General features: G+C 40.2%; 1 pseudogene; it reads left to right on the forward strand.

The window, feature by feature from the left end:
* The first annotated feature begins 579 nt into the window (after nucleotides 1-579).
* On the forward strand, nucleotides 580-2,244 carry LOC150007789 (isocitrate dehydrogenase [NADP], mitochondrial pseudogene; annotated as a pseudogene).
* Nucleotides 2,245-9,630: the final 7,386 nt, after the last annotated feature.

A 9,630-nucleotide genomic window follows, 5' to 3' on the forward strand; every position in this document is an offset into this window, starting at 1 on the left:
CCAATGATTCAGTTTGAATCCAAAGGCAGAAAATAAATCAATATTCCAGTTCAAAAGCAGTCAGGCAGAGGGAATTCTCTCTTACTAGGGGATGGTGAGCCTCTTTGTTCTGTTCAGTCCGTCAACAGATTAAATGAAGCCACACCCACATTAGTGAGGGCAATCTGCCTTACTCAGTTTATCAATTTCAATGTTAAATCTCAACCAAAACATTCTCACAGAAACACCCAGAATAATGTTTGACCAAATATCTGAATACCCCATGGCCTAGTCAAGTTGACACATACAATTAGCCATCACAATATATGGAATAGGTTGTATCTGCTTGGCTATATAAAAAGGTGAGGGTTTTTTTTTTCTTTCTTTCTTTTTTTCTTTTTTGGTCTTTGCAGTGTCTTAGCAGATTTCCTATGATGTGCATCATATTCTGGTTCACTGCTTATTCAAAAATAAAATTGTTTTCTTCTTCCTCTGCCTGAGTGGAATGGTTTTCTGGGTTGGGAGAAGATTTTGTTTTTAGTGATATTCTCCAACAGAAACATCTGTTAGTTTGATTAGAATAAATGTGAGGCCGCCAGGCAGCCGGAGCAGCGGCCAGGGCTCAGATCTCGCCTGCCCGCTTGGTTCCCTCTCCTGCTCGGAATGGCTGGCTACCTGCGGGTCGTGCGCTCGCTCAGCAGAGCCTCGGGCTCCGGCTGCCCTGACAGGCCCCAACTTGCAGGACCCCCCGCAGCGCCACTATGCTGACAAGAGGATCAAGGTGGCCAAACCGGTGGTGGAGATGGACGGGGACGAGATGACCCGTATCATCTGGCAATTCATCAAGGAGAAGCTCATCCTGCCCCACGTGGATGTCCAACTCAAATATTTTGACCTGGGGCTCCCACACCGTGACAAGACTGATGACCAGGTCACTATTGACTCCACTCTGGCCACCCAGAAGTACAGTGTGGCTGTCAAGTGTGCCACCATCACCCCCGATGAGGCCCGTGTGGAAGAGTTCAAGCTAAAGAAGATGTGGAAGAGTCCCAACGGAACCATCTGGAACATCCTCAGTGGGACTGTCTTCCGGGAGCCCATTATCTGCAAAAACATCCCCGCCTTGTCCCTGGCTGAACCAAGCCCATCACCATTGGCAGGCACGCCCATGGCGACCAGTACAAGGCCACAGACTTTGTGGCCAACCACGCCAGCACCTTCAAGATGGTGTTCACCTCCAAGGATGGCAGCAGTCCCAAGGAGTGGGAGGCGTACAACTTCCCTGCCGGCGGCGTGGGCATGGGCATGTATAACACGGACGAGTCCATCTCGGGTTTTGCACACAGCTGCTTCCAGTACGCCATCCAGAAGAAGTGGCCGCTGTATATGAGCACCAAGAACACCATTCTGAAAGCCTACGACGGGCGTTTCAAGGACATCTTCCAGGAGATCTTTGACAAGCACTATAAGACCGACTTCGACAAGAATAAGATCTGGTACGAGCACCGGCTCATTGATGACATGGTGGCTCAGGTCCTCAAGTCCTCGGGCAGCTTCGTGTGGGCCTGCCAGAACTACGATGGGGACGTGCAGTCGGACATCCTGGCGCAGGGCTTTGGCTCCCTCGGCCTGATGACATCTGTGCTGGTCTGCCCGGATGGAAAGACCATCGAGGCTGAGGCTGCTCACGGGGACAGTCACCCACCACTACCGGGAGCACCAGAAGGGCTGGCCTACCAGCACCAACCCCATCGCCAGCATCTTCGCCTGGACCCGTGGCCTGGAGCACTGGGGAAAGCTGGGCGGGAACCAGGACCTCATCCGGTTCTCCCAGACCCTGGAGAAGGTGTGCGTTCTGACGGTGGAGAGCAGAGCCATGACCAAGGACCTGGCAGGCTGCATCCACGGTCTCAGCGACGTGAAGCTGAATGAGCACTTCCTGAACACCTCGGACTTCCTGGACACCATCAAGAACAACCTGGACAAAGCCCTGGGCCAGAAGTAGTGGGGTGGGGAGCGCTGCCCAGCCCCCCCACGGTGGACGCCGCTCCTCGGACACGTGCTGGAGGGTGAGCCTCCTAGCCCTCTCCGGAGGCCTTCCTAGGGGACAGTTTTTTTAAGCGAAATGTTTTTAAAAGTATCTGCGTTTCCCCTCATGGTGACGTGAGGCAGGGACAGTGTGATTTACCTCAGCCAGGCAGTGTGTTTGGCATACTGTGATTTATATTGCCCGTGGAACACATGGTGCCATATTTAGCTACTAAACTCTCTTCACACACACAAAAAAAGAATAAATGTGAAAGAGCTTGTCAGCCACTAGGACAGACTAGAGGTAAGGAGAGGTGTTAGAAGGGGCACAGGCTCAGGGAGACTGAGGGTGAAGGGGTGAGAAATTTTGTCTGACATCTTTTTGCTTCTCCTGTTTTTCAGATTCCCTCCTACTTCTTTCCATTTTAGAAATACAGAGTAAATGATTGTCAGTAGCTTCAAGACCTCAACAACAAAGCAAATGATCATGGCCAGAGATACGTGCCATTAAAAGAACTTGAGTAAATCAGGTGTTCAATACATTAAAAAAATGTCTTGACTTGTGGAATCTTGGGTAGGTGGAAAAAAGGTCTTAGTATAATGAATGCAGTTCCAAGCCCCTGAAATTATGCTATAGCCCTGGCATTTTGTGGGACTGAGTCTTTCCTGACATGGGACATGAATATGGTCAGTTGGACAGCACCATTCCTATTGTGGAAAAAGTAGATACAACACATTATTATGGCCTTCTGAAAAGCACTCCTAAGAGAATAAATCTCTTTATTCTAATATTTAAATAATTTTTAGCAAGTAGAATTATATATATATATATTATTTGGATTTCCCAAGCAAGTTTTATATCATGAAGCTTCTGCTGTTCTGAAATGAGCATCCAGCTGGCTTAGTAATAAGCACTCAATCGCTTCTGGAGCACCGACCATATGCCAGACTTGTACTGTGCTGTCACATTTAATCTTTATTCCAAACCTGAGACTGTGGAAACACAGACTGATTCTCAAGGCACACGAGGGATTTGGTCTCACAATAGCAAGTAGCAAAGCCAGGAACCAAAGTCAGGCCTAACACCAATGTTCCATCTCTCTGTTCTGCCATTTTAGTTCTCCCATGGTATAAACAACTAGACGTTCTTTGGTTTATAAACTGTCTCTGGCATGTTTAGTTAAAGTGGCTCAGTTTCCCAGAGCCTGGTCACTTCTGGTGGAATTGAGACAATTGAGTTTCTGAACTTGAAGTATAGAGAATCACCCCCTCCATAAAAGTTCAGCTTTCTTGCCAAGAAAAAACTAGTAAATTATATATTTCCTTAAAAGCTTTATCTATAATACAGTTCAGCACAAATAACCATTGTGATTATCAGAGAGCAAATCAGTGCATAACATGACAAGGATGCCTTTTATTATCAGTTGTGCAAAAGACAAGAAGCTGTCCATGGGCCTGGAATGAAACAGCTGCTAAGTAGATTGACTGTATATAGATCGCTTTGTGAAGATCCCTAAGCACGTCACCCTGGCTGGTATGCTCAGGTGGTTGGAACATCTGTCATTCTGTAAAACAAAGGATTACCAGTTTGGTCCCTGGTTGGGAGGTGTGTTGGAGGCAACCAATCCATGTCTATAGCTGTCTCTCGCTCTCTCTTCCCCTCTTTAAAAGCAATGAAAAAAAAAAATGTCCTAGGGTGAGAATAGAAAATAAATAAATAAATATTTTAATATGTCTGGAGCATTTATATCTAAGGGGCCCAACACTCCCTAGAACTTAGAAACTCAATAAATAATAGTCATGGAAGCTAATAATAGTATGGAGGTTATGAAGCAAATTCAAAGATTGTCTTCAGTTCAGAGCCCTGTGGACAAACCAAATGTTAGCAAGTCTCATAAATCTCCTAAAACTTTCAGAGAATAGATTGACAGGTAAGTAAAATCATCCTGATGCTACCAACTCTGAATATTTTCATGAATATTATAGAGAGGAGCTTTAGAGGAGTATTAAAGAGTTATTCTTTGGCTACCACAAATAAAAAAATAGAATGAAATGAGGTATCCATCATATACATTTCAAGAAGGATATTTTCTTTTTATGAATTGACCCTAAGATATTACACGTTGAATGTTAATTTCTTACTGAACTTGAATCTCTGACCCAGGTATTATACTCACAGGGACCTAGAGAGGGCAGTGTTCTGCAAACTTTGTATTGTAGGATATGGGTTTTTATACTGTATCCCTCCTCCCTCCTCCCAAGTGCCCTAGAATGAAGAGACCCAGTAAGAAGTAGCTTCATCCCTCTCATCACTCCTTCCAGCCCCATGGGGTAAACAATGGCAACAATTTATAATAGTGGATCTCCCACAGTGTGCTGCTCAGAAACTTGTCTTGCATCTTAGGAACTTTTGAAGACAACATGAATATACAGCTTGTGTGAGCACAGCTTAAGCTAGGTTACTGCCAATAATTACAAAGAGAAATAATAAGGAGGAAGAGGAGGGGAAAGAAAAGAGAGGAAGGAGGAGAAGAAAGAAGAGGATCGAACATAGGAGGAGGAGGAAGAAAAGAAAGAAGAGAACAAAAAATGGAGAAAAGAAACAACTTTTACTAAACTTGTAACCAGCCACTGGGCTGAAGGCACTCCCATAAAATCTGTAGTTTATCCACCTAAGAACTTTAAATAGCAGGTACTATTTCTCTCGTTGCTTTACAAAGAAAAAAAACTGACAATTAGATGCTAAGTTACTACTGAGGGGCAACAGTGGAATTTGATTCTAGATTTGTCTGTCTCCAGAGTTCCAAGCTCCTAACGCTTACCAAAAATTTGGGGGGGGGGGAGTTAAAATGAAGTGTTTCCCTTCTTCATAGCTGATTTCTCCCACAGATCCTCCAAATAGCTAGGGAAAAGTGAGATACCTACATTAATGAGGACTTGACTTAACATACATCTATGCATAGGAGGTCAGGGGAATCTTAGTAATTACAAGCTATGCAAATAAGATAATATATGAATAGTATTTTTAAAACATTTAAAAATTAGTATTTATAATTATTTTAATCACAAAATTATTACAGTATTTTTTATCAACAATCTTTGAAGATAACTTTCACATATTTCTTTCAGCTAAAATTAAATTATATATACTTAGAAATATTTTCCAGACTGTCTGATTTTATTTTATTGCTACAATGCTTTTATAATCCATCTCTACAGATATAACTGAATACACACAACGACAGGCTTTTCAATTAATTTTTACTCATACTGTGATAGCAAATAAACCCTCAGTTAATTGTCTTTCATAGAGCAAGATAATATTTTACCATAAAAAGGAAGAAAAAAATCAGTTGGTTCACAATTTTAGTTAAATCAACATTGTAATCTGTTAAAACAGGATTGTGTGATACTCATATTTTCATAACTCAATTCAAGTTTATCTAATCAGCATGTCTACAAAGCACATTGCCCAAACATTAACTATTTATCAGATAATCTACCATTATACTGACAGGTGAGCCTTACTTGCTTTGGCAGGAGTTCAGTTTCTAGAAGGTTTGGTGGCTAAATAGCATTTACCCTGACAAGTGCTCTTACTATATTTCAGTGGCTGGACCACCATAAGGAACTGACTTTAAGATAGAAAGATTAAAACAGCTTACTCTTCTGTTGACAAATGTTCATTGACCCTTCTAAATTTACCTCCTGTGTCTGACATTTTCTCACTCTTTATGGTGACAGTCTTTCACCAATGTCTCAAGGAAAACTTTTATTCTCCATTCCACATCAACAGATATAATCAACTAAGTTTAATCTTTGTTCCAGGAAGTGTATATGCTTTATTATTAATTATGTACTTTTACTTTAGCCCTTATCTTGCATTCTATCAGTTTGTAGCTATTAAAGTTATAAGGTTGACTATGAGGAGAGTGGAATATAGCTCTTACAAAAGGAAGGATGCAATAAAAATCTGGCTTTAATAATCATCGAGGGGCTCTCTCACTCTAAGCTCCAGCACTGGGACTGTAGCTTGAAAAGCACTAGGGATATACAAAGAACAACTGAACTGATTGGCATCATGGCAAGGGCTAGAGGACCAGCTTTCTCTCAGATGGAAGTGCTGGCAGAGACCACTGTTCCTTTTCTGAGCCCTTCCTCCACAGAACCAGCAGGCAGGAGCCATTTTGAGTTTCCATCAATCTGGCTATCACTGTTTGCCCTGCCCTAGTGATTCCCTGAGAATCTGCCCCACCCAACTTGAAGGCCCACTCAAACTATTTCCAGTGGCTTTTCCATATGAATGGCATGTTTTGGCCCATGCTTCAAACTTTACTAAATCTCTCAAACAAAAATCGTCTGGCCTTAGTGTGCCTTGTACACTTCACTAAGTGGCCCCAGACCTGGCACTAGTGGCAGCCAGCCTTGGTTTGGCCTCTTTTGGGCCCCTCCAAGCCCAGCACAATTAGAAGCCATCTCCAGGTTGCTCTGTAGCTCCTGCCCAGTTGCCCTGGGAAGAACACAGACAATGGCTGACCTTGGCTTGTACCTCCTGGAGGTCCAAGAGCCAGCACACCTGATGGACAACTGCAGACCATGTCAAAGTACCACCCAAACACCTCTGCAAGTGATGTAGTCAAGGGGAAGAAGACTCAGCAGGCACCAGAGCTCCACTCATGTAAGCCCTGCTCCATATGGTGGGCCCCCGCACAGCTAATCTTCCATGGTAATCACAATAAATGGCAATAAATACATATATATCAACAACTGAATCTAAAAAACCAAAATAAACAGACAAGCAGAACAGAAACAGACTGATAGAAAATATTTGGACAATTGTCAGATGGAAGGGGGTTGGGAGGATAAGTGAAAAAGGTGAAATGATTAAGAAGTTACAAATTGGTTGTTAGAGAATAGTCATGGGGATGTAAAGTACAACATAGGAAATATAGTCAATAATATTCTAATAACTAATGTGGTGCCAGATGGGTAAGAGATTTATTGGGATATTCACTTAGTGAGTTATATAATATCTAATCACTGGCAGGTACACCTGAAACTAATATAATATGTCAATTGTAATTGAAAATAAAAATTAAAGGCAAGAATGAATACTGTTAGCACTATGATTTAAAATAATTCTTTATATGCTAGTCAACATAATAAGAGAAGGTAACAAGATAAGGAACAAATACTTTGAAATGGAAAAGGCAAAATTATTATTTACTACTGACAATTGCCTAGCAGAAAGACCAAGAAAAACAACTATAAGACTCTTAAAACTAATAAGAAACCAGCCTTTTACTACTTAATACATAAACTCAATATGTTCCTTATAGTCTATATTAGTCCATTAGAAATTACAGTATAGAACAACAATCATTGAGCAGAACATAAGTTTCCAGGACTTCAATAAAACAGCATTAACACTGAGTTTCTCAAGAAGCCAGTTTAATATGGCTATGTAAGAAAACACTAGTAACCTGGAATGCTAGGGAAATCATCCGACATGAAGTTAAAAATTCTGGTGTGAGGAGTGGGTATACATAAGTTACGAGATTTGAACATGACACCGTGCTCTCTAAGGTAAAATAGAGAAAAAGTGTAACTACTTTTTGAAATAAAAAATGTTATCCTAAAATTCTTTATAAATTATAAATACTATACACAAACCATGAAGATGTCTTTACATATTCTGGGCAAGAAGATATAGGTAAAGTTGCCTTCAGATCAATGGAAAGGGCAGGGAAAGTTTGAAGGCCTGTGGTATTGGTTTGCAATTGGCAAGTACATGGGGCTGACAACCAAGTAATGGGGCAGGAGGCAAGAAGTATAATGTAACTACAGGTTAGAGAATAAAAGAATTACAAATAGCAGCACTACACCGCAGTGCTATTAACTTTTAGGTTGCTTTCCTCACATTTTAAGTTTTGATGATAATTGTCTTCATATTTAAAATGTTATTTAGTTTCATTAAGTTCATATTTACTTATATTTTAGGTACTACATTTCACTTTAATTATATCAACTGCAGATAGGAAAGAATACTACTATTAGAATACAGATTTGTTTCTGCACTGTTTGTACTTAAAGCAGTAATCCTATCACCCATGAGAGCATACTATCCAAGTATTAGTAGTTGATATAAGATGTTGTTTCAATGTAAGATATTTACTGTCTTTTCAAAATCAAAAATGAAAGTGATGAATTTGGAACATGCCTGGCATACCCACAGGAGGTTAATTTTCAGTGTAAGAGCCAAACAATATGTTTCAGAACAACTTATGATGTTGGTGACTTTCTGGTTGACTTTGCCTATATTCCTCTTGACACTCAGAAAACTTCAATTATTTAAGTCAATTTTTTCCACTTATTTAATGTATTTTTATAAATTATTAGAAAAAAACTTGTCGATTTAAATAAAGTTACTGTATTGATGTTTTCAAGGCCTTTTTCTCCTAATAATGTAACTTCATGAATTAATGATTCTAGAACTTATGATATTTATTCTGTTACTTTTCAATGTATATTTCTTTATAAAGTGGACTTCTGAAAAGTGAACATAAAAGCCACAGGTGCGTATCAGTAGATGGTGTTGGCACAAACTAGTTAATCAAATCAATTCAAATTTTACTGTGGACCAAAAGTAGAGATTATAAAATGGTTTAATCTTCTTGGTACAAAGTAACTGTAGAAAGTCTTTAGCACAACACTTTTCAGGTATAAAAACTGGGAACCTATTTTGAAACACATGTTACATATAGCAAAATAAAAGGAAAAAAATCCTCTGTTTTATAATTATATAGCAAATATATATATCTACAAATGTAAATATGTATATTTCTGTGATATACAGCAGCCAAGAGGACCCGCAATGATCCTCACCTCCCGGTATTCTCACCTTGGTGTGATACTCTAGCACATTGTGCCACTGTTGATCTGTGTGACTAAAGCATTTGGCAGAAGCGATGTCACTTTCAAAATTAGGTTATGGAAGACATCAGCTTTTATCTTAGACTCTCTCTATTTCTCTCTCTCTCTTTGTATTTCTATCTCTCTATCTCTGTCTCTGTCTCTCTCTCTGTCTGTCTCTCACTATCTCATCACTCACACTAGAAATGAGCTGCCTTTTTGCAAAAACTTTCAGGCAGGCCTTCAGCCACCTTCCAGCAAGGACCTGTGCCAGTCAACAACCATGTGAGTGAGCTTAGAAGCGGAGTCTCCAGCTTTAGAGCCTGGAGATGACTGTAGTCTCGGTGATAGGTTACTTACTACTTTAAGAGAAACCCTATGCAGAAAACCCCACTAAACCACTCTAGAGGCCTGACTCTCACAAACTGTATAAGATAATGTTTATTGTCTTAAGCTGTTAGATGTGGGGGTAACTTGTTACATCACAATTTGTCAATACTGAACAATAAAGAAGCATTTGTGGCTTTTTGAAGCATTTAATATTTTAAGTCTGTCACTCACATCTTAGCATATTTTATGCTTTATTAAATTATATGATATTATAGTATAGAGCCTTGGCACAATGATTTCTCTTCCTAGTATATAAAGAGCTTTTTTATTTTCTAATAGCTCTTTTGAAAAAGTGAGTCAATCTCACGCAAAAGTGCAAGA

Source organism: Furipterus horrens, unplaced genomic scaffold (assembly GCF_987537825.1).
Source record: "Furipterus horrens unplaced genomic scaffold, mFurHor1.1.pri manual_scaffold_6, whole genome shotgun sequence".
Taxonomy (NCBI): Eukaryota; Metazoa; Chordata; class Mammalia; order Chiroptera; family Furipteridae; genus Furipterus; species Furipterus horrens.